The 26,524-nt window shown below is 38.3% G+C and overlaps 1 protein-coding gene and 1 long non-coding RNA gene across 5 annotated transcripts in view; one reads left to right on the forward strand and one right to left on the reverse strand.

Moving 5' to 3' along the window:
- Ten-m (teneurin transmembrane protein Ten-m) overlaps window positions 1-26,524 on the reverse strand; it is a 188,479-nt gene that overhangs the window by 112,663 nt on the left and 49,292 nt on the right. The window lies entirely within an intron of this gene.
- On the forward strand, window positions 16,716-18,111 carry LOC138134129 (uncharacterized). Its single transcript, XR_011160647.1, has 2 exons — window positions 16,716-17,488; window positions 17,544-18,111. It is a non-coding gene; the product is annotated as an uncharacterized lncRNA (long non-coding RNA).

Raw genomic sequence — 26,524 nt, forward strand, 5'->3', positions numbered from 1 at the left:
TATTAATAATTACCTACTTGATGGTCCACGATTTTTACGATTAATAGTTATTTGTATATCAAGATTTTCGCGGCCTGTTTTAGGTACGCGAAATGCTGGTTTCGCGTACGGTTGCACAAAAAGTAAATTCAAAAATTTGTTTGAATTGTGATCGATTTCCCTGTCCGAATGGGGCGCTTTCCGGCGTCGTCCTTCAAATACATATTTTTATTCCACGTGACAAATTGCCCACCGAGGGTGAGCACAATTGGCGGAGCGTCGTGAGCGACCGCAATCCGGTTCTTGGCGCGTGTGTTGTTGCACCCGTGCTAAGAATGCAAATTTCCTCCAACTAAATTAATAATAATCGGCACGCAATTTATTAAGGCAAATTGCCAACTCCTAATTGGGAGTCGCACATCGCGCAATCTCGCGGTCGCCATTACTCATTCCGGTCCTGGATTCGCTTTCGCACGCACTCTGTCGAATCGCCATAATTCACAAGATACCGACAATCGACCGGCTGACAAGCCGAATGCAGAGCTCCTCTGCAAATTTACGACACCTCCGCCGTCCTTTATCTGCCGCCGTTCTCGTTAGCCGGTGCCGGGGACGGGGGCGTTCTTTCGGGAATTTTTATCGGGGGCGATTTTGATTGAAAACTGTAATTCGCCGCGACGGAAGCAATTACGCCGCATCTTTCCTCCATTAATGAAAGCTGCGAGCCGAAGACAAAGGACCCGGGGCCGTTAATGATCCGATCGGACTGCGCTTTATTAAATCCGCAACAATGTGTGATGGCGCAATTAGGGAATCGTTAGCGGAGACGCGCAAGATGCGCTAATTGCAGAACGATTCGGCCTCCTTCCGAACAGGATGCTCCTGAGGAGAGGCGAGAGCGGCGGCGACTCCTCCTCGACAAAATAATTAAATAAAAATTCCATATCCGTTTGGTGCGGCGCCTCTCCACCTATCGGGCGCCAAACATGACAACTACGTGGTCTTAAGGTAGGCGTTCACTAGTCGACCTCGCACGCATCGCACGGACGTACGCTTCCCATCGCCGCGACATATCACGTTTTGTGACGTGATTCATGTTCTTCAGCACACATCATACGAGTGTATCCGTCGTCGCCGCCGTCCTGCGGGATCGGTTGAGTGGCTTTTTCGCAGGCGGCGTGCGGAGCCTTCGGCGGAATAATCGCTCTCCGCGTTAAATTAACGCCAGAGTTACATCTCTATAATTTAATCATGTCTCACACGACACAACACAGAACCCTGCATGCCATTTGAACCCACTCCACAATACCCCGCTACATTATACACATCACTTACTGCAGAGCACTAATAGAGAGAAATTAGGCGACGAGCACGTCTTCAGCACAACACTCACCTGAAACAGAATAAACGGTATTAATTGGGGCGGGGGTTGCGAAATGCAATAAAGTAGAACGTTTGACTGACAAGTGACTTTGCATGCTCGACAGCTGATTACAAAGCTGAACACGGCCGTTGCGTGTCCCCTAATAACAAATCTGGCAGCAGCAATCATACTGTAACAGGGAGTTATTGTTTGGCCAGGTCAGGCGAACACGACACCGTATTAGCGCCTATCCGGGGGCAGAACCGTCGTTTCCTTACAGTTTTGATTAGAGATCGTGCCGATCCTTCATTAAAAGCCGAAAAATAAAGACCCGGAATTGCCAAGGGGAGACGGTCACTTCCTAATACGGTCGTGCACGCCTCACTAATGCCACGTTACGACGGGATGTGACACTGTCGACGGACACGTCGTACAACCGAAATACAAAACAGACCCAAATTGAATCGCCCGACGATTCACGTGGAACTGTTATTGTTGATTGTTTTATGTTGGCGAGCCTGATTGTTCCGCAACCGACACGAAGGGTCGGTGGTTCCCCCAACGTCAACGATCCCATTTTTTTCGTTGTCTTTTTCATAATTTAATAATGTGAAGAACGAAAGTTGAAATATGGGGGGTATAAGTAAAGTTATACTTGACACTTTAATCCGGGCTGAAATTGTACGAGAGTCTGGAATGTGACAGCTAGAACTGTAAGAGTTACCAAAGTTATGTCGATAATTTTACCAAAGCAGTGTAGCTACTTGATAAGTAACACGAGTGTGTGTAATGCACGAGAGCTATTTTCACGCAGGAGACACGACCGAGCTGCATTGGCAAAAGTGATTGACCAGAACTTTAAAAGCAACTGTTACAGACGCATTTAGAAATATTTTCCTTCTGAGAATATTCAACTTCAAAACTTTTGACATTTGACATTTATGACAATACTGATTGGTGCCACATATTTTTTATTATTTCGCAAAAATTGCAGAGGACAAGTAAAGTAAAAATTATACCGAACTTAAGATGTTCAAAGCTCAATTTTTTTTTCACTCATACATTTTCCGCTCAGTCAAATTGAAATTTCATAATTTTGATTTTTTTGTTAAAATAAGGGAATTATTTTTTTCGAATTTTGTTCTGGAATAGTTATTTGTGAAACTAAAAAAGTCATACTTTTTTCACGAATTTGCAGATTGATTAACGAAGGCGTTGCCCGAGTTAATCAAGCAAATGAGTGCAAAAAAGAGACTTTCATAACGTGTTGCACACACTACGAGTATTTTTATGCATATCGATGTAAGTTGAGAAATTTGGTCTAAAAGGATTTATGAAAAATTACAAAAAAAAAATAGGTATGCTTTGACAATCATCTCCAATGAGATGGAATAAAATGGTGCAAAAAAGTACTACTTTCACTACGATTTTGCGTGTAAAAAAGTGCTACTATCATTACGATATGCAAAAAATTTACATGTAGGCATAAAATATCATTAGAATAAACTTTTTCACATAAGTTACTTCAAATTATATAGAAGAATTTCTTCTTCCAGTTTCTCCACTGTGACACTTTTGCTACAATTTATATTTCGATTTACAATTTTTAGGTCAGCTTGAACATCCATTCTGCGTATGTCGTCGTCCTTGCTCACAGATGGAAGGTGTATTTCAGCCCCATCAACCAACTTTAGAGCAGATTTTATGACCTGATATTGGAAAAAAGTCTTAAACAAAGTTTTGTACAAGGATGTCGTATCTCTAGACGACAAAGTGGATAAAGTCGTTAAAACAAAGACATGTAGAGTATAACGGACAAGTTTTCAGCTACATTTTATGCGCTTCCGTTGTAATCGTTTTATGAATTCGCGATGCATGCAGTACGTGGGTGAAGATTTCATCCAAAATAAAATCATCGAAACAGGAATGTTTCGCGTAACTTACTGATTTGTGAAAAAAATCACATCGACAGGTTATGAGAAGATAAAATGTCGAGACAAGTGCACCAGAAGTGTAAACAGTATTTAGTACCGGAAGGAAATAAAGTTTGTCAAACGATCTCAAAGTAGTTTAAGCGTAACAACAACAAACAACTGTAATTACTACAATTTGCCGTATTTATTTATAATGTACTTTCGGTAATCGCCGAGCTGTTGCATGAAACATCTAAGAAAACATTATTTAGACTACTGAACTGCTTACAACTTGGTATAAACTAGTTTTTAATAGGCTCTACGAAGTTAATTCTCACTCGAGGAGAGTTGGCAAGTCACCACAGCTCATTCTGAATGTTTGAAATTGGATTAAAAGATTGACGACTTACAACTCTTACTCTGGTCTCTCTCTCTGAATTCAGTAACGGCAAATCTGACAACATCTGCAACTGTAAATGTTTTAATTGCAACAGCAATTTACGTCATTATTTCGAATGGTCGTCATAAATCAAAGACTATTGAGGAAAAATTACACGGAATTACGGCTGAAACGCTGTCCCATGAATGATAATTCATTTCCGCTTTAAGGATTATGCCGAAGAGGCAATAATCCTTGCCGTTACAATCTAAGTATCATTTAACTCTAACATAAAGGGTAAGCGCTGCGGCTATAGCGCTACATAATTTCTCCAGGATATTGTTTCACCCGATTACGATATTTACACGGTGTAATCTGCAAAATGCACAGCACGTCTTCAATTTGTCCCGAATAGCCTTCTTTTGCCATAAATTGTATCCAATTCGTAGCAATATCCAGCCATATTTGTCACTTGTGCCGACAGTACTAATAATACATCTCGTTGAGTTGACTCCTGGTGTTCGATCTATTGCTATAGCAAATCGGAGACTTTACAACAAAAACAATTGAGCGTAGGTGGCCGCGGTGGAAGCTCAGCTTGACATTATCTAGACTTATGGGGGGGGTGGTGGTGGTTTTTGGGGAGACTTGCCGATGGTAATGAACGAGCGCGTTTCGCTTTAAAGCCGGGCCCGGAGTCCGCCAGGGTCACGGCTCACAAAGAAGACAAGATGGATGGTGGTCGGGATGAGTGATGGGGGGCGCCACCTGCGGACGTCCTCCATCGGTCATCCATTCTCCCGGCGTCGATTACATTATGCCCGGGCAATTCTTCATTCCGATGCGGCGTCGCCGCTTTATGAATTGCCGGCGCGGATAAATTGTTCTTGGAATGGCCGTCGTCGGCGGCGGCGATAACGTCAGGTATTTGCGAGGGGCAGGTACTCGCTGACAACCGGACGTTCAAATCTCTGCCTCGTGACAATATCGCGTGACTATTAAAGCGGAGGCCGCGACCCTCAATATACGACTCTCATTATCAGCGGATCGTGTTAAATACACATAAACCTGCACCCCGAACGATGCTAACCGCTTGTTGTTAACGTAATGTACTTCATTGCGATTCGAGGCGCGATTACGCCGCCGGGAATAGGCCGCCGCTGCCCACCGACAACATCTAACGGCGGAATTGGCGTTAACACCGAATAACTTAACTTATTAGTTATTAAAGTGGTATTTCCGAACAGGCTACTATCGCGACTCGACGGGGCGCAAATCGGGCAGGGACGGTGGCCGCACGTTTGTTTCGTATCCTCTCCATTTGTGCGGGAAAACGCGGGTTGCATTGGTTTTTCGCGAAAGAAGCGTAACTCGGTTCAAACTCGTTAAGTGCCACCCCCGTGTTACTCAGCACTTTCTAGTTGAGAAGAATTAGAGACGATGACCACAATTCCTGACAGTCCTTTTATCTGTCGACAACTTTCCACTCTTAAGCGGCGACGGTGATGTCTCGCCTTATTCTTCTTTCGTGTCGGCGCAATCATTCAATTAACATCAATTAGGGCATCGGGTCCTGGTTTTAAAATTAAATTCCGAAGATAATATTCAAGGGCTTCGGTTAATGGCTTTTATGTGGGCATTCACGCCCACAATCGCCGTTCACCTCTTCGCACAGAACTCGTATAATACTTGGGTGCTTTGTAAATCTTATCGATCATAGTTTATTACAATGCTCTGCTATGACAACGTATCACTGATTAAAGGATGATAAGGTGTCTGGCACGCACACACAATCCCACGGACGGTTCCGTTCATAATTCTATTGACTTGGAACTAATTGGGCGTGAGTTTGATAATAATTAGTGGCGGAAAACAATCAGGTCGAAGAGTGGTTAATTATTCAACGGACGATTGAATATTTCATTGACACAAGCCGAAAGTAAAATTTCTCACAGAAATTCCTCGATGCATCTTTAATGTCCGCACCTACATATTTAACGAAGCATGGAATAACAGCGGTCGCATTACTAATTCCCCGACAATTCCAACGAAACTTGCCGGGTTCCGGGATTAATTTTACATTTCTCCTTAACCTCCCTTTTAAATTCAATAAAAGAAGCTTTTTGTGGCACCTTCTTGCCTTTCGGTTTTCATTCGCCTCCGACCGCTCAAATACCGATCCCTCGACATATTCGAACTGAAATTTTTTCAACATCTACCTCAGCAAGGGTTGCACACAGGAGGATAGTTAAGTGCAACAAAATACAACAATGATATTGATAGGCACCGTTAATGAAAACAGTAACAGTACTCACAAGCGGACGAAAAGTAACTCTTTTTCGGACGCTGACCGTGTCGCCATCTATTGGTCTGTTTAGTAAGTTAGCAACGAAATCGACAAAACTGATAATTGTCCTGTCACCATAAATTATGTAAATAAGTATGTATGTAATTGTATTGCAAATAGTAAATTTCTAGCTGATCACAAATACAATAAAAAAAATGTTAATATGTATGTATTAATAAATTTATTTATTTGAAAAGGTAGATACAAAATAGATTTGTAATTTTTCCAATGATGTGTTCCTCGCCTGTTTTCAAGCCTCGGCTGCGCCTCGGCCAGAAAACTCAGACTCGGACGAAAAAAATGCACTTTTTGGCCTTGATGCACAAATAACTATGATTGCTCATCTCTGGGACATTCGAGGATGACGGAAATTTTTCATTGAGTAAATTCTGTTACAGGTTTGGTTTATTGCGTCGGTATTTATGTAAAAAGTTTTGTTCAAGTTTAAAACGCTATTTGCAAGGTGTTCAACGTGGTTTCCTGTCACAAACAACAGTAAATTACATCGGTAAAGCTGTAGGTATCATGTCGAAAACAGGATTCCGTCACAAGAGTTTTTCATTCCAGGGTAATGGTTGATTTATACAATGGAGGCAAACAGTAAAAATCCACGGTATGTAATGCGGATATGGCTACAAGAAAAATAACACGAAAATAACAACACTGCGGTTATATCTTTTTTTTTCTACAACTAACGTTAGAAGTGCCATTTTAACAAACTAGAATTACCTACTGTTTATAGTTGCTATAGTAAAGGATGTGGGAATATTTTTCCGTCACGGTTTGTCATGGCAACCAGTGCGAAATGGAAAATAACATTGGAAATAACATCACGTTGCTACGATATAGCACAATATCAATCTGTCATAATTATTTTGAAATCATTCACGAGACCTCACTAAATATGTAAATTCAGGCAGTGGAAATTTCTATGTCGTAGAAAGGGTATAGAATTCTACTGGTGTGTAATGGCTATTACGCCCTCCTCGTGTTTAATAGGCATTATTACACACTCCTTGAAATAATATACAATTTTTTTTACAAATGTAAAGAAATACATACTCCTATGTGTTAAACATATTTGTTGCAAATATTATTAACAGCATTCCGTTGCAACTTCACTACTTCATAGCTTACTACAGTCGGCGCGGCAACTCAGTGGAGTAATAAACTGGAGTGATCTTCACGTGATTTTCGGGGGATGGTTTCCTATTGGTTAAAGGATGCACGTTATGATGTATGGTGCAGCCTAAATTTCTATCCATTCTTAAAGTAGTAAGATTTAAATTTCCCGCACAAAACTCAAGTTTGGCGAGGCAGTGTAAATCAGGTTTTTCATGACGTCGCTACGAACTATCGCATGAACACCTCGTGACTACTCCATTGGTTCGCCGCGCCAACTATAGATTCGGTATTGTCTGTAATCCGTAACCTCCTATGAATAAATTGCCATAAAGTGTAGGCGCATACAATATAAAAAAAAAGTGTCTTCAAAGAAGTTATTTTTACTGAAAGGAATACATGTACGTAATGATAAATATAAATCCGGCCGCGATGCTGGGGTTCTTTTTTTTTTGCTATTTAAAAAATACCTAACTTAAAAATTGAGAAAACGTGTTTTCAAGCTAAATACCAATATTTCGCTGTAGTTAGTTTGAAAGATGCTTTGAGAAGATTGATTTTGAAAGAAAATGGTATATTTTTTTGCTGTTCAGTATTTTTTTTGGATCGATTGAAAGTGTGATGTGTCTTTTGAAATGTATCTTTTGTTGGGTCGAGTTGGTTATTAGGGCGAGTCCTGGGGATGTTGAGTCGTTCGCTGTCGATTCCTCAATCTGTGTAATTGGTTTGGGCGGCTGAATCGGTGAAAAAATTGTGATGGCCGAGATGGATAAAGCGGCGGAGCGCCGTAGGACATTCGAGCAACTTTAATATCATCGAAGGGTGGAAATGTGGTAGTTTTAAAGATCCGCGGGGTAAGTAGTCGTAGCCGAGGTGTTCTGTGCCTCCGGCGTCCGACCGGCCTTTATTGATTCCCATCCTGATTGAAAACCGGATGGAGCGGAAGTAAGACGGTTTCATGTGAGCTGTCTCCAGCTCCCGGAGAAATGGGAATCCATTTCGATCTCTCGGGACGCTGCCGCTCGAAACCGCTATCGCAATCTATACTGGAGGCGACCTCCATTCCCTCATCGATATCTAATAAGAAAGCGTCCATTATTTATTAATGACCCGAGCGGACCCCCGTATGGATTTATTTATTATTTTTTTTGTGTGCGCCGAAAGAGGGTATTAACTCGATTCGGAAATCCGCGACCCTCCGCTGCATTCGTCTCAATTACCGGATTGTCGGTCCGCTGCCATTCCGACATATCTCAAAACAAACCACCTCCCGGAATTGTTTTTTCGAATCTGGAAATAAATCTCGTTCATTTGCAGCGCCCGGAACGGACTTTATGGGCAAAGCGCGCTAATATTTCTTCATCATTTCTTAATCTTATTCCGACGAGGTTTCGGCGCGCCCTCGCCCTTCACTCGGAAATTATCATAACCCATCCGGGCCCCTCCGATCACTCCGAACTTCGATTTAAAAACAAAGGGGTGGCCGCCGTTAAAAAATGCGGGAGAAGGTAATATTTCGTCGTGCCGGGCTCCCTGCTTTAACAATCGCCCCATATCTCCATCACCGGCAGACATTGAGTAATTGCCGACTCTCAACCCAAATCCCTCGGTACGTTTTCTCACTTTCCGAGGATTTTCAAAGAGTTAGATCACTGGGCTTCTGGGCCAGACTAATCTATTCAACAAAGAATAGACGGAGGTTGAATCTTGATAACGCTGAGACGCTACTGTTGTGGCGGGAGGCAACACTTCTCTTCCTCCTAATCACGGCTATCATTTTACAAAGTTGCGTCTTTGCACGGCTACATTATTACATGGTTATATGATCTTTCTAACGGCACACTCGGTTGCTTTTTACTGCGTCTAGGCGCCTCCCTGTGGACCTACTTCCTTGGATTTAAAGCGATCCCAGGACTCCCACCCAATTAGAGGCTCTTCACAGCAAGACGGACACCCCCTTACATGTACCCTCTCCTAATCTTACCGACGGGTGTACGATTTCAAAACGTCACCATTCTGACACTCTGACAGTCCCAAGCGACGGTGACAGCACCTAATTGCTCTCAATTTTTTTTCCAAAAAAAACAAATTGAGTCATCGACAACTTTGGGGTTGTACAAGGTGTAAATAATAAATTCCTGGAATTTTTCGAGAATCAAAATGTGCCTACAAAGTGGACATAAACAGGAATACCTACTAGCGGTTTTGTGTCTTTATCTTTGTGAGATGATGGGTAATTTAAGTGTAAAAAATTTAACAGCCCCTAAACTTCAGGGCTAAATATTTTCTCCGCCTACACCTTAAGTTTTTGTCGCTTTTGTTCGTAAATTTATTGGGCAAGTTAAGAAGTTTAAAAAATTAATTGAAAAATGCTTTTTAATGGTCAATTTTCTCAAAAATTATTTTTGGACCACCTGCGTGTTAGGCTAATTGAGCTTTCTTACGTTATGGTGCCGTAAAACACAGTTTTGTAGCTTAATATAATAGTCGGAATAGGGTTTATGTAGTGGGCTGGAGCTTCTACTGTGAAATAGAAACATTTTGAAAAAGAAGAACTAAAGAAAGTTCAGAGTTAAGTTTAAAAAAAAAGATATTTGAAGACTTCGGATGTATGAGCGGTGCAATGTTGGCGTCCTTCGCGGGCTAATGATTCCGCGGCGAGCGGGGGCGGCGCCTCGATCAAACTGCCAAAGTTGTCGGTAGAATCGTTCGGAACTTATGCCCAGGCGAAATTGTGGCGGTGGCGAGCTGCTGGTTAAAGTTATTCATGGATATCTTGTACGAGGAAAGTTGCGGCACTTTGCGAATTCAGCGGCATGTGAATAAGCCCCGATCCGGGAGATGAAACTGCCGGAGAGATCAGCCCGTCCTATCCACCTATAAAACTGCTAAACGCGAACGTTTCATTTTATTACACGGCCGGATGGAGGTGAGTTTTATACGGCTTATTCCGGCGAACTTTCCGAAAATCGTTAATGCAGCCCCAATCTAAAGTAACAAAACGCCACGTAAAACCCGACCGGGGGCCCTCTTCCGTCCGGACAGATGCACGAAACTTCCCGAATTTTTTTTCTTCGCCGTCGGAGAGATTAAAATCTCATACCGGAGCACACATGTTACGGATTTAGACCGGGAACGCTGTTTGTTTGTACTTTTTTTTAACAAGCCCATTAAAAATAACCGTAATGTGATAAGTTTACGATTAGATCTGACATGCCCGAGGGTTTACATTATATTCATTATTATTTAACCCGGCTCGAGTAATTATCTACGGACACGCAGAGTTTTAATTTAAATGCGATTTAGGCTCTCCACCCCCGAGATTTATTTCAACATAGGCAAAGCACTGTCGCCCTTATCTGCTTATCACGATTCGACTGAATGCTCCCCAGACGTATGCCCTACGAATTATTTCACGACGATCTGCCTGTTTCACTGCAACAACCCTTCAAGCAGTCGTCTAAATCAAAAGCCCAAAATATGCTCAACAAAAAACAAAGCAAGCAGTTAAAAGTAATCAAAAAGAAAACAAATCAGAGGAGGCGTTGCAAATTACACAAGCCTGCACTGATTTCGATGTTTGCATAAAATTGACAGTTTTTGAACAATTTCGACCCCCTGATTACGAAAATGATTTTGGTTTTGCGCTATCACGTCTAGTTTTTTCACAAATCGTTTTTTCTTAAAATTGAAATGTTCACCTAGAATGAATGAATTATTTCAAAATTTCGATATTGTAATATCGGACAACAATATGGATATTCGAAATTTCCTTGTTTTATTTGCGAGTGGGACTGCCGGGCACGAGACAAGCATTGGACTCAAAAGAAGTGGCCTTTAAGAACTAGACTTGTACCGGGAAGCAATAATAAAAAATAATTTAGCCGTATCCTAAAAAAGTAGTATTAGGTACCACCAATGCATACCAAACTTTGTTTGATGAAGCAATTTGTAAAGCCTCTTGATAAAAATGGACAATGTTTCAAGTATTAATGTACAAACTTACCAGATCTCTTCAATGCCAAATTAAAAGAGGTTAGGACCTCAAATAAGATCTTTGTACAAAGGTAATGATTTTCAAAATTCTATGAATGTTGTTGAAAGGAATGCCTGGACGGCATTTAAGAACGTCATAGAAAAATTGCTTGGAAATCACAAAGATGAAGACTACGAAAATATTTTAAGAATCATATTTAAAAATTTTCACATCTTGGGATGTAATATGAGTTTGAAAGTGAATTTCTTCTTTTCGCACTTAAATCTTTTTCCTAAAAATCTTGGTGCTGCCAGTGAGGAACAAGGGGAACGTCTTGACCAAGATATAAAACAAATGGAGAGGTGATATCAAGGAAGATGGAGCGTATCAATGATGGTAGACTTTTGCTGGATGTTACTGCGCGATGTACCCAAAAAAAATATACAGCAGGCAATCAATTAAAAGAAGTTTCCTCACAAAGCGTTAAAGATGCCATTCTCATAAGGAACAAAAAATTAGTTAGATTATTAACCAAGAATTATTATAAACATCTTATTTTCCTAAATAAATTGCTTAATTTTTTTTTGTTAATTGTGAAAAAACCTGACGTGATACAAAAAAATGAATTGTATTTTTGTAATCAGGGCTCCAATGTTATACAAAATCAGTTATCAAAATCAAAACATCGATTAAAAAGTTTTGTTTTGCAGGCCTGTGTTATTATCGGTCATGTCGTAGCGAAATCCTGTGCAAATAAGCGTTCAATGCATGGGCGTAGACAATTTGTGGTCTCAAATGCTACTTTATAATAAATAAGAGCAACATTTTATATTCGTAAGAATGGGTAATTTACCAGGTTTATTGCCAAACGCGACGCCACCGGTAAGCAGATTTTTCGGTGAAATGTCAAAGAAACGTCAACGATGCGCTATCGTTAACCTAGAAAACAACTTTTCGATTTCGTCAAAGTTTACAGACGTTCACTGTAATTGTAAGCAACAATTATCCTAGAATAAGTGGTAAAATGGGTTTTGCCATTGAAAATAAAGCATTAATAATCAATTAATTAATTGATTAATAATAGATTTTTCGAGAAGTAGGCAAGCAATAACAACTACATATCTAGTAAGTAAAATAATAAAATAATAATAACATAATCTACAAGTTTTTCTAAAATGCTGCTTTTAGAAAATTAACAGCTCCTTATTCTACCTTATTTGGTTAAGGATCACAGCTAAATTCAATTAAAATATTCAATTAGCAGATTTAGAAATATGAATCATTAGTTGTGGAACAGCTTGTACATTACAGTTTTACCCCATCGACCTTATTTGGGGAAATTAGAAAAACCTCTGCCCTAACAGTAAATATGGGGCAGCTGTCGAATTTGCTTGTACAAGAAAGGCACCAGATGGCGGATATACAATTGCGACCTTTAAGGGGTATGCTAAGAAGGATGGACGCATGCATAGCTTGGAGGGACAGAAGCACGCGATTTGATATTACAAAATTAAACCTCCCACCCAAGACAAAAACAAACACTTCTCTCGAATATTGTAAGGTTCTTGTTCGTTCGGAAATTTCAGTTTTTTTTAAAGAGATCAAATAAAATCTCGTCGTTAATAATAATCGTCTTTTTAATGTAAACTATTTATTATGAGCGTTTATTTTAAATCTCTTGACATTTGAATGAATGTACCAGAGAGTAAACAGTGTACCACATTTTGACTTTCTCCATTTACTAATGAAAATGCCGATGGCGGCGGCGGCTGGAGGCGCGAAAATGTTTACGGGATACAACAGTGTAATGGCTTTTCGGTAAACACCGATGTTTTTCCACAGTTTCGGTAATTATTTGCTTGATAATGTTCGCGCAACAATCCGGCGTCTCACTCGATGGGATTTCAATATTTCGATAAAGTAAACACCCTTTGGAGAATCGGATACGATGAGCTTTTGTAATTTAATCCGCTCCGTTTCCTCGTCTTTGTTGCATAATTGCGCCCATAAACAAAGTGGGAGAAACAAACAGTTTTATTTGGGTGAGGCATCGAAATCCGTACACGAAAATTACGTATGCGTGGGCATGGAAAAAAGTGTGCATTTGCCCCACGCGGTTATAATGCTCCGGATTCCATTACAAAGACCCCTCACAGCTGGATGCGGACTCCCTGCCCACGTTTCACTTGTAAGGCTTATTACCATCTCCAGAAATAAGTCCGGACGGGCCTTGTTGACGCAGTTGTACTCCGGCCAGGATTATATTTATCCATCTAAATTTACCACCCTTTTAGGCAAAGAAAGAGATGAAAAAAATAAATGGAATGTGAGGGATCGTGTCGGTGGTAGGGGCGGGGTTTGTTAAATTTGAAGGCAACGCATTTAATCCAATTCCGTTGTTAAAATATAAAGACACAATCTCTGTAATTAAGTTACTTTCCTCCGTATATATCAAATTTGCTCGAAATTAAGGGCTTGCGCGTATCAAGTAACCGAATTGTGTTTTTCTTGCGTATTATTCGAGGGGAGTTTAAGAGAGACGTATTTTTAATCCGGAAATAACCGAATTTCCGGTCATTGTTATCTTTTCGCCGCGTTATCCAGAGTCGGCTCTCCAACAACGACATATTCGCCGACATTAAAAGCACCCCGAACATCTTCATTCAACAACACATCTACATCACAGATTGCAATAATTACTTTAGAGATATTCCCCAAAGGATCGTAAATTCTTTACCGTCACCAATTCAAAGTAAAATCCTGTCGTTAAAAATGTATCACAGTATTTCTCTTCTGACACATTACGGTTGATGTTAAAACTGCAATTGAGGGTCAAAAAATATCGCAAAAAGCGATCTAATTCCGTCCATAACTGTTTAACAACTGTCTATTGATTGTTTAAAGGTGACGGGTCAAGATTTTTTTTGCTTTCGCAGTAAACAATGGAAATTATTTTTACTTTGAGCACTCGAAATCGTGTTGATCCTGTGTTTTAACAAATATTTGCTTGACAAGAGAAATAAGAAATAACAAAAATTACCGTTGCAATATAAAAAACATAATTTTTTGTTCGACACTCAGAATTTGAGAATTTTCTCCTGTGTGAACGGATTTTGATCAATGTCACAACTTGTCAAAACGAAACGTCAAGCTAATTTTAAAGATTTTAAGCGGTTTGAAGCCTTCAAGGGGATCGTCGAACAAAAAAATGTTGTATTCAACTCGCTCGTGTGTAAATTGGGCTTTTTTGGCACTCGTGGGCCTTTAAAACGCTCGTTTCACTCGGGTTTTAAACTGGCCCACTCGTGCCAAAAAACCCCAATTTACACAAGAACTCGTCAAATAAACTACTATTTTTGTTCAACACTGTCAGAATTTGAGAATTTTCTACTGTGTGAACGGATTTTGATAAATGTCACAACTTGTCAAAACGAAACGTTAAGCTAATTTTAAAGATTTTAAGCGATTTGAAGTCTTCAAGGGGTTCGTCGAACAAAAAAATGTTGTATTCAACTCGCTCGTGGGTAAATTGGGCTTTTTTGGCACTCGTGGGCCTTTAAAACGCTCGTTTCACTCGCGTGTTAAACTGGCCCACTCATGCCAAAAAAGGCCAATTTACACAGGAACTCGTTAAATAAACTACATACTATTAATGTGGGAAATGTCTTGAAGAAAATTTTAGGAATCAAATTAACCCAAGCATTTTAGACGAACTTTTTAAGAGAAGAAAAGAACATTGCGGGAAAAGTGTCTTGGAAAAGATTTTTTTCAAAATCGACGGTATTTTGTCCATTATTGAAATTTTTTGGATCAGGAAAGTTAACTTTACTTTTACAAAAATAGGATACATTGGAAATAGCAGAATTGTATGATAAAATCTGATTTGGTTTGGCCAACAATAAAGCTGTTAAGTAGGTATAGGTGTCCAAGAATTTTAACGTTATATGGCAGGACTTATCGTTAAAAGGTTAAATAGCTTAACAAAGCAGCCGCTAATGGATGCAAACGAAACAGTAGAGCAACTATTTTGAAACTATTTTCCTGTAATATACAGTATGTCCCCGGATTGAGTTTACAAGAGGAAAAAAAAATTGATTTTTGATTTTACGTAAAAACTTCAGAGGAATAACATTTTTTGCTTCATCTGAAACCCCCATTTCCGTTATTAAAATCTCAGTATTGATACACTGTATTCTTAAATTAACATTTTTTGTTCAAATTTGGACTTAATTTGGAATTAATTTTTATGTTATAAATTTTATTACAATTGGCCTGGTTTTTTGACAAACAACTTATTACTGTTGCAAAATGTTGTTTTTAGAACAAAGAATTTATTTAATGCAATGTTGGACCGGTTTTTGTCACATAATTACAAAATTTAATGAAAAATTTCCCAACAGTAATGTATCAGGCATGGGTGTTCAGAAGCTTAAACTTCGATACAGGGTTGAATGATGTACAGAAAACGGCGAATAGTTAATAGAATAGTTTTATATTCAATTATCATTTGATTTTTTCAAAAAAAAGGAAAATATTTTTTCTGCATTTTCTTTGATTTTAATGTTAAGTCTTCCTCTGTGTTGAAAAAGACTTTTTAATAACAGAAATGGGGGTTTCAGATGAAGCAAAAAATGTTATTCCTCTGAAGTTTTTGCGTAAAATCAAAAATAAAATTTTTTTCCCTCTTGTAAACTCAATCCGGGGACATACTGTATATTTAAAATTTACTAAACTGCAATTTTTATTGAAATTCAGATTGTTAGGTATACTTAACTAAAAAAAAAACCGTCATGTTAGCAACCACTCAGTTTTATCTCAAATTTGATAATTTCGGAAAAATATTTTTGAACTCACTACCTTCAAAATGACAATTCGCAAGCGCATAGTAGTGCGCGAATTCGATGTTCGCGCACTACTATGCGGTCGTAGGCCATTTCGAAGCACTAGTGCGTCAAAATCATCCAAAAAGCATTCGCCTTTTGAGCATTCTGAAAATAATTTGACTTGATAATAATAAACTGGTTTACAAAACGCCATTTCTCCTAACTGGATGATGAAAATTTCGAAAGAGTGAAAATAAATCGCTATTAATTCGATTGACACTTTAGCAATCGGATAGACAAGCGCCATCCTTTTCATAAAGGGTATATGTACGACAAATCAGATCTAATGTTCGTTTCAAAAAATATTGTACGAACTTCGATGCGACTGATGCGAGAAGACGTATTCAGCACACTCGCGCAAATGAAGCACTCGCTCCTTCGACGCTCGTGCCTCAAATAATGCACTCATACGCGAAAAATGTTTTCTTGCACTCATTTCGTAAATAACTACATATTTTAATACAATTTCATGTTACAATGTTTATTAAAAAAATAACGAATAAGAGAATAACGTTAAATCCCTCTATTTCCATATTATTGATTAAAAATTCAAAGGCAGTGTGGAAATCGTTCCAACATAATTTTAATTTTCCTAAAATGTCTAATTGTCTACTACGTATTTAAGATGAAATCAAAATTAATACCCATGGCAAGATTTTATTCTTTGTAGCTACATGTTTACATTCATTCCCTACAGTTTTGTATTGTGTAATCACTAATGTTGATAATTGATTACTAAGCGATAATAAAGGATACTTACTGTGGTAGTTTCAAGTGAGCTGTATGAGAAAACAATTTAAATGATTGTTGTATAAAGTTTTTTAATGAAGTGTGATGAACCACTTCATTCTTGTTATTCCTCGTAAATGTTTTTTGAGTTTATTTCAATTTCACTTTCTATTATCCATATTAAACTTGTCTGTATCTTTAATATGTACTACAGAGTGATCAACAAGAATCCAAATCAGAGCAAGCGTTGCAAATTATCGGTCACGTCGTAGCAAAATCATATGCACATAAGCGGTGAAAACATGGGCGTAGACAATTTATGGTTTCAAACGCTATTTAATAAAAAATGATACCTTATGAATTTTAGACGTTGGAATTATAATTGTGCATTTTATTATTATTATAAGATAAGGGAAACAATTTATAAGATTAACAAGAGCAACATTTTACATTTGTAAGAGTAAGTAAATTATCATTTTTATTGCCAAACGCGACGCCACTGGTACGGAGATGCTTCATTGAAATGTCACATTTCAAAATTCAAGGTTGTTGTTGTTGACAATTTAAGTGATTTAACCTAGAAAACAAATCTTCGATTTCGGCAACGTTTACAGACGTTTATCGAAGTTGTAAGCAATAATTATCCCAAAATAAGTTGTAAAATGGGTATTACCATTAAAGAGAAGGCATTTTTATTAGATTATTTTCGAAAGAGGGTGAAACAAGAAAATGAAGACTGGCCTTACTTTGTACCCCCTTACACCGAAGAATTTCAAGCCAGATGTCCGAACCTGATGGTATTGGTTATCAACAAGTTTATCAATGTCTTAAAATTATAGTGCCTAATTTTAGCACATCATAATCCATCATTAAGAAGAAGTCAGGTCAGTCCTTAGTTCAAATTTTAAAAATGGTGCAAAATGTTCAACAAATTATCAAGGAACATCCCTCAACTTTCATAAGGCGTTTAAGACAGCAAGTTAAATTGTGTTATGGCACTTATCAGGAAATTTTTAAGAAGAATATTAATTTGTTCCGCTTTGTGGGTTGCAAGAAATAAAACCCACACATTACCCTAAACAAATTGACAGCTTCCTAAGGGTTTTTGAAATTATGAGAGGCGAGTTTGATTCTGTATGGACCACAATGGAGAACATTTTGAGCAGTTTTTGTGAAAACTTATTTTTTGACCTTGGAGTAATTTAAATGTTTTCAACACTGCTAGAAAAATACGAGTATGTTCTCAATTACCCAAAAATTAGAAAATAATAACTTTTACACTTACAGAAAACAACAAAACAAAGAATTGTGAAAAATAATTATTTTTAAAATTTTGTAACTCAAGATTGTGCCTTATGAAGGAATTTTGTGTAACTGTGTGTTTTTTCCTTAATCAATAATAAATAATAATTAATTATAACTTGCTTTTAAATCTATTATTCATGAATTACAAAAAATTTATATTTATAAAGGCAATTAATGATAGATTTTTGAGAGGTAGGCAACCAACAAAACGAGTGCACAGCAAGTAATTAAAAGCGGCTGATCCATGATAGAAATACGTTTCGATAAAACAAAAGATGAGGTAGCACTCTTGATTTGGTTTCTTGTTGATCACTCTGTATAATGCAAATAAGTGTCCGTTTCGTGTCACAATATGGCGGTACCCACGAAACTGTGTTGCTATGACACGTCCCTTTTGACAGTAAAACCTGTCATTAATTTTATAAGAAAAATATTACAATAATGGATAATTTAGACGAACTTGAGCGACAAAGAGCAGAAAATAGAGAACGACAAAGACGTAGGCGGGAACACAGAAGTCAAGAAGAAACAGATATCGAAAATGAGCGTAAAATTTTAATATTTTATTGAGTTTAGTGCGTAAGCACGGGCCGTTTTTATTAAAGATAAAAATATAAATAAAACCCTGTTTTTTCGCATTTTTTGTCAGTCAGGGTGACGGGGTGCCGTTTTTTGGGCGAGCGTAAAGATCTCGTTCCTGATGAGCTGTGAACATCATCATCATTATTATTAATAGTGTGAGCTTTGCACAGGGCCCGACTACAATTGACTTGTCATGTTTGCGTTCGTAATGATAAGTTTATAGCAAATCAACTATCTGCCGGAATCGAATGCGGCATTGTGTTTGCTTTGTAGAGTACACAATCGATACTAATTCACTAATCCAGAGCGTTAGATGGGATGCTGGGCACATACTATTTACCGATAGCTCCGTTGTGTAAACTTGACTCGTCTACGCATGTACCCCTGTCTACCACCGTAATGTACATATGTGTGCGTATTCATAGGTGCACTTAGAGGGAATTGCCGCAGCACAAATTCCGCGGTTTCAACAGCATTCGCTCTTGTATTGTTAATACGGCACTCGGAGCGGGCCTAAATTATGCGAAATGAATGCAGTTTTGTTCGTCATGTAGTAATCGTGTTTGTGTGCCGCCACCACCTGTGAATATTTATAGCATTCGCGATAAGTAATTAAATTCGCTCGAATTTATTCGCACAAAGGACGTGACGGCGGGCTAAAAGCCAGGTATGGTGGAGGGTTTTTCACCGAAGTACTCCTAATTGAGCGGGATCGACGGGAGGCTTCCTAATGGTCGCTGAGAGGACGGAATCGATGTTGATCGCGTAACCTCCCCCGATGCGCTCACACATAAATTGATTTTAAATGGATGGTGTGGATTTTATTATCAAAAAACGGCGCACGACCCCGACCCTGCCGACCCCTCAGAGGCCCTGAATCGACAGGATTATCCATACAAATTTTTTTAAAGAGAACGCGATTCTTACGAAGCTCCTAGCAATAGCTACTATTTCTACAGATAACATAAACCAAAAACATGATTCTGAGTTTCTGACACCCTGTACCGTCCCTTTTCATCGCCTCATTATTTTGACAATACAAGTGCAGTCTGAAAGACGCCACTGGACCGTTGTTAATGCTTTTGACTCTTCACATCTATTGCCTAGTCAAAGAAACTGACCTTGAGGTCTGAAATCTACCCCACACATGGTCAAATATTGAGAAAAATCTATCGTTGCGTTTGTTTAGATCGACATTATCAGAGAGGCAAAAGAATTTCACCAGTAAAATCACTGAAAGGAAACGAGCAATTATTTTCACATGAATATGTGGATATTTATGATGAGGAAGTGAAGAAAAGTGCTCGCTCTGAAGAAGGAAGAACCAAGACGAATTTAATTTTTCATTTTCGATTATTTTGGGCGTCTATTTTGGACATGCCCTCTCCGGATTCTGTGAGCCCCCGGAGCCTACATTTTTTCAGGTGGCCAACCCGTTCGGTTCAGCTTTCGCCGCCCCTCACCCCCATCCTCGCTTCCCGTAATGAATCATTAGTTCCTGTACAAGTGCGTCGGCCATTGTTCGGAAGACACGATGATGTATGCATCATTTTGGTCTCTTTTGTTTTTGTTTAGACTGTGATGCGGGCCCTGCATCGACGTCACCTCGGGCATAATGTCCCGTTCACACTGGCAAAAATCACAAACATATGCGCAACATATTTACCCATGAACGTAATCCAAAGTGGCGGCGACAAAGACGACGACGAGTTGTTTGTCGAAGACACAGCCGAATTTAGTTATTCAATTCACAGCGTTAACGAGAGGAAGCCGCCAATAAAACACACGGCACCTTCCATTTTAAAACATTTAGTCACTTTGAGCCACCGAACTCCGGCACAGTCGAACCAGAACTGGAATTGTTCGGGGTTCGGCTCGCCGTTCCCACCCCGGCCCAAGAAGGGCACACGAGGGTGAGGGTACACAAAGCAGACGCCCTAATTTGACCAATTAATTCCGGTTTGCTTTTTTCGGCCAAGTTTCGATGCGTTTCAATTTAGTTATTTAACTAAACAAAACCGACCGAAGTGTTCGGGAATTAGAGGAGCGATGGCGGCGTTCGTACCCCGACAAAAGCACAAACGTGAAAGTAAAATTATTCAGGGGGAATTTTTGTACTACAAGTTGTAAAACTCCGGAGCTTTCGTATTTTAAATTGGTTAAAGTGCATTTGAGAATATATCAAGTTATGTTTATGAAATGGCATAAATGAAATGAAAACACAAAAGGAGAAATGGCAAGCACTTTGAAAGCTAATCTTGTAAGATGTTCCAAAAAAATCTGTAAACTTTCATAGAAATGAAAGAAAAGAACTAGAGTAGTAGAGGAAAACACAAACTTTACTTGAAAGAACTCCCAGATTCTCACACTGACAAAAGCAACTTAGAATAAATAAACGGTAGTGATCAATACGTACCTAATAACACAGCGATAGACCTTGTATGGAAAACAATTTCTGTACCCTCATTAACTAATCTAACAACTCCAGTGTAACCTCAATTTCGAGGGAGTGGTTCAGTTGATTATTAATTGTATTGCATTATAAGTTCCTGTATTGTCGATGAAAAAATAATATCACCGAGACATTTCCTGAGACATGCTCTTAATAATTATTTGCTTAATTTAACTCGCAACCCATAATTACATTGCAGCACAAAATGATAAGGACAACTAAAATTTTCCGAGATAGCTGAAACTGACTAAACTTTGATACAAAGTTTTTTTTGACAAATGAATTTGAAATATCGGATGATATTTGGTAAAACTAAAGTCTATAAGAAGAAGTTTTTGATGTATTGGAAACTAAAAATAATCTTATTTTGTTATTTGCAGGCAAACAAAAAAAAAAATTGACACGAAGTGATAAACATTGTGGAGACAAAGAGTAAAATGTTCTCTACCCTTTGAAGAATTCCAATTGAAATTTTGATAAAAAAGGTAACGATATACTCGTAAATATGTCAGTCAGCGATAAGATCGACTTTAACTCCTACTGAGTAAAAGCTCATAAATTTAGTATCTTGTTAAGGTGATAAAAAAAACTTTCAGTTTCAGAATTATAACCAGTTTGGTAAATAAATCGTTCTAGCGCTTAGATAGTTTTTTAAAAAAACGTTATAAATCTGAAACGCTCAATTTTCGCTTTTTCTCTTCGATCTTTAGGAAAGAATTTTGGTAATTATTCACTTTAACTACTCCTGGAATTTTCGCGTTTTTTCTGGCTAGATAGGCTCAGGGCGTCCTCCTAGATCGTTTCCCACCATTCAAACCTTGTGCAAATGCCTTTTTTCTCTCTTGTTGTGTTTCAAGGTCGCGTCAAGTTCGCGCCAATATCTTAGTACAACTAAAGGGCAAGGAAAATTCATTTGCACAAGGTTCGAATGGTGGGAAACGATCTAGGAGGACGCTCTGAGGCTGTCTAGCCAGAAAAAACGCGAAAATTCCAGAACTAGCTAAAGTGAACAATGACCAGAATTTTTCTAATAATTTTGCATTAAAAAAAATTCGCTATTTTTTTTGAACATTTTTTTTGGAAGCAACATTCGTGAGCAAAATAGCTTGGACAAAGTTTACAGAATGGGAATATAAAAGAGATATGTATTTAAAAAATATTGTAAAAACTGAAAACACTTTCCTTTGCTCTAATGTTAGATCAAGCTTGAAACAGTTATTTGTGTATCAAGGCCAAAAAAAAGTCCATCTTTTTCGTCCGAGTATGAGTTTTCTGGCCGAGGCGCAGCCGAGTGAATGAAAAATTGAACATACCTAATGATTAAAAATTATTTCATTTTGGTGTTGGGTAGAAAACAACATACTTCTCACCTGATGATGAAGTATTAATAAATACACATCCCGAATTCTAATCCGTTATAGTCAAACTACAAATTCGAATTTAACTCGCTCGTCTAGAGTCTAAACTCTAAAGCATGCTTAGAGTCGATAAGGTAAAAGCTCTTGTTCCATTAAGCAACTGTCGCTTTCGTGTAAAAGCAGAGCAAACACGCCGAAAATTTTTTGATGGAACTTTAATTTGTCATTTCGTTGTACTCTGAAAAAACAGTTTCGTTCAATTAAAATGGAAACACGATTCGGCCAAAAGTTGACGAATAAGAGTCCCAAAATAGCCTCCGGCACGAAAGTCTCCTTTAAATTACCAATTAAAAAGGAAGACATTGTTGTGCGACCTAACATGACTCGTGAGTAATTGAGTCGGAATGTTTTAGTGTATTTATATTCAAATGGGTGTAATCTATTTAAAGAACGCCGTGTCCGAAAATAAAGCCCGTCTTGTAATGTTATCGTGAATAATTCTGCGATATGGCAACGGATAAAGTCGTGCGTGTCGGCGGGTCGTCAAGAGCGGCGAGGAATATCGTCGAAGGACCATTATTAGAGGGTTGGAAACGAGGATTAAGCCCCAGTTGTAAGACATGATTTAGGAATGTAACTCGGGCAAGAAACCTCAAACGAGTATACACATACACATACACATTGTGGACTCGCATAATTCCAGAAGCTTAACGGGCGCCGCTCAATAAAACACCCCCCGGGCCTACCGACACCACCATAACAGACCCAAAACAAAGAGAATAATGCGATAGTCTCGTACAAATTATTGTTATTGTCAAACTTAACTGCTCTAGTAAAACTGTTACGTGGTTTCTACGACGAAGCACTGCGCTACATGCTTTTGAATAGGGAACGTTATCCATCCTAGCATAATTAGATCGTTAGCTTCTGTTTTTATATGCTCAAAACAAAGCAATTAAATCCGTGATGGAACAAGAACAACTTGAGCTGCATTGTTGAAAATCCCACAAGTTATTCGACGCTCAAGGCAAATATGCCACAGTTCTCTACTAATAACTGATCCACCAACAGATAGAGCTAGCCCCAAAGACTAGATAGACACTTGAAAACTACTACAATCTTTTTAAATTTTGATTCCGCTAAAGTTGCTCCGATGCCACTTGAGACAATAGCGAAAATTACACCCTCGTACCGCCACCCCTTTGAAATATTAAATAGCACCATCCCTTGCAACGGCAGCTCCTCGATACACTGACGGTAATGTAGCTCGTTTAAATATTCAACGACATATCGATTTCTTAATATTTAATCTGCATCAGTAATTTAACAAAACTAATATCGAACAACGCAAGGGAAATAGTAAATACATTCTTGTTTTACAACGACTTTTGAAAATAAATATCTGGCGTGCTTCTCCATATCGCACAGATAAACTGTCAAAAATGACGGTTTTCAGACGAGCACTCTTTATTAAAGGAGTTCTGAACATTTCGAGTGTAGTGATGACAAGCAGATGTCCTGCTCGAAAGGGGATATAAGCAACAAAATAAGCGAGTCTGGAGAGAGAGTCGCTTAAGTAACCGATAACGAAAGTACGAAAGTGTTGCTTAAGACGGATGAGATCGCATCGAACGAAACATCTCATTTCAATTGCAATGAGTGCATTTTAATGAGTCTAAAAATATGAATTAGTTGCGCGGAAATGATGTGTTTACGTTTCTAAAAAATAAAATTGTATTGTTGATTGGTTCAGTTCGTCGAAATTCAGAATTAACACCGAGCATCTGATATCTCTTTCAAACAAGTGTTTTATCTGACTTTGCCCTTGCGGCCATCTGGCCATTATCAGCGCCTTTCAGTAACACCAAATTGTGAAAGTTGTATCAAGAGACTATTGTAGCGTCGTAAATAAATGACAAACTTTCCAGAAGTTTTTGCTTTATGAGTTTTTAGATTGTCGGGCTTGCAATCGCCCTCTATAATAAAGTTTGTGGGAACAGTGAAAACTTCATTATTTCGGACGCTAAATACTAGGCTATCAACGGCAACAATTGTTGCAGACGAGCCCAAGTTTCGTTGTGTTGGGAAGCAGTAGTGATTTATCGATAATTATCGGTAAACAACGCAATTAAAATTAAATTGAAAATGATGAAAATATTAATAATAATAGCAAATAGTATTTGGTGGAGCAAATAATGTAACGGTGGAACTTCATCGAGAATGGCCTACACGAATCGTTGATTGCTGTAATGAATAATTAAAACCTTATTTAAATGCGGGCAGCGAAAATTCAAAATATAAATATGCTAATGCGCGTTCATTACAGCAATCAATTGTGTGCCAATAATGTCATCAGAATTAAACCTATTCATTTCCGAAAGTCCGAATTCCTAATTATTCGCGTCCATTTTCGCCTCTGTTTGTTCGAAATTCCGTCTCCCCACGTTAACCTAGAGATTACCACAATATTTCCTCCCCGATCAAATATCCAAAAGCGGCACGATGAATATTTTTATTGGTGCATATCGTGGCGCATTGTGTTCCACATAAAACATGACCATGCAGTTTTTTATCATTCCGGCATGTTGCCTTATTTGTATGTCCCCATGTATGGTAGGTAAACTAGCTCGTTTGGAGCAAATTTAAAAATTGTCGTTGTGAGAACACCGAATGCACAACAACACTGCACGTGTTCGGTTTTTCAAATGACTCTTTGTTTGCACATTACACATAGATGTGTTTATGCTACTGTTCAAAATGGCATGCACATGTTATTAATTGTCAATAATATGAAGAAGCGACAGTGAAATGATCGGATGGAATCTCATCTGAACGTCGCGATTGTGAGTCTCATTCGTGGAGGAGGATTTGGCGAGTGATGAATTGAACTGAAACATTCGTTGATTAATTCCGTACAAATTTACAAATAAACCGATATGATTGGCTCATTAGCGACGAGCCGAATTATCAGTGATCGAAAATGAATATTTTACTGAAACCTGATTGCCGAATAATTTACTGTCATTAACGGGCACGTGGTTCGTATTTCCCGTCTTGTATTTTCATTCTTTAGGCTACCACGAATAAATTTATTATTTGATTTCTACACAATCTCCATCGCATCATCTCGAATAAAATGAAGCGGCAATTACAAATTGTCCGTATTATTTCAATTTAATTTTAATTACACATTGGCCTTGCTTTGTTCATCACAATGTGAATACTCCGTGACAATTTTAATGTACGCCTGTCAGTTGAGCTGGAAATCAAGCAATAAATGACTCGTGCTTGAGTAAAAAGCGCTTTTATACGACCGGAGAAACTTAGGCTTTATTCTTCTTTGTGAGTATAGTCACGGTCAATTTTAGATGAACACTTTTTTCAGTACATTTAATGAAAACTGTCAGTTTAGGATAGGTATGTTAGGAAATTAAAAAGATAAAGTAAGAGTTAACCGACACTAATGCATTTAAAAAAAAAGACTGTTGATGTAATAGCACTGCAGATGAACGTGTCAACATCGAGGTTAATGGTGGTGTGAAGGCTTGGTCGGAAAAGACGTTAATGGGGATATATGTGACACACAAAAAAGTTTGACAACAGTGACATCGCTTGCAACCAAAACTGTACACACTGCACACTTATGCGGGGTGATTGGTGAAGTTTGGTCATGTTAAAAGCGGTACCAAATATCTAACGATAAGAAACCTAATATCAGGTTGGAGAAAATATCAGGTTCGCACCCTGAAAAGTTTGCGTGCTTTTTTTTCCAAAATCTTCAGCGATAAATTTCATATCAGTCAAAATTTTAAATGTGAATAAGATTCTCTATATCCTGTTCACTTGGACTGAACATCAGTGGTGCAAATCGCACGCATTTGGCATTAACTTTCATATGAGTTGTCATTGTAACAGGTCAGGTCATTTGCACCACAGCTGTTCTTCCCAACGTGAACAGGTATTACTTACAGTATTGGTTATTTTGACTTGTAAAAATCTTTTCAATTCTATTGTATTTTTCAATCAAATATCTCAAAAATGATAGAAGAGCCATTGTTTATTAAATTAGCAAATTTTAGCAAAATTTTATTTGACACTTTACAAATGAAATATTGTGTAAACGCCATACATGTTAC

This window comes from Tenebrio molitor, chromosome 6 (genome assembly GCF_963966145.1).
Source record: "Tenebrio molitor chromosome 6, icTenMoli1.1, whole genome shotgun sequence".
NCBI lineage: Eukaryota > Metazoa > Arthropoda > Insecta > Coleoptera > Tenebrionidae > Tenebrio > Tenebrio molitor.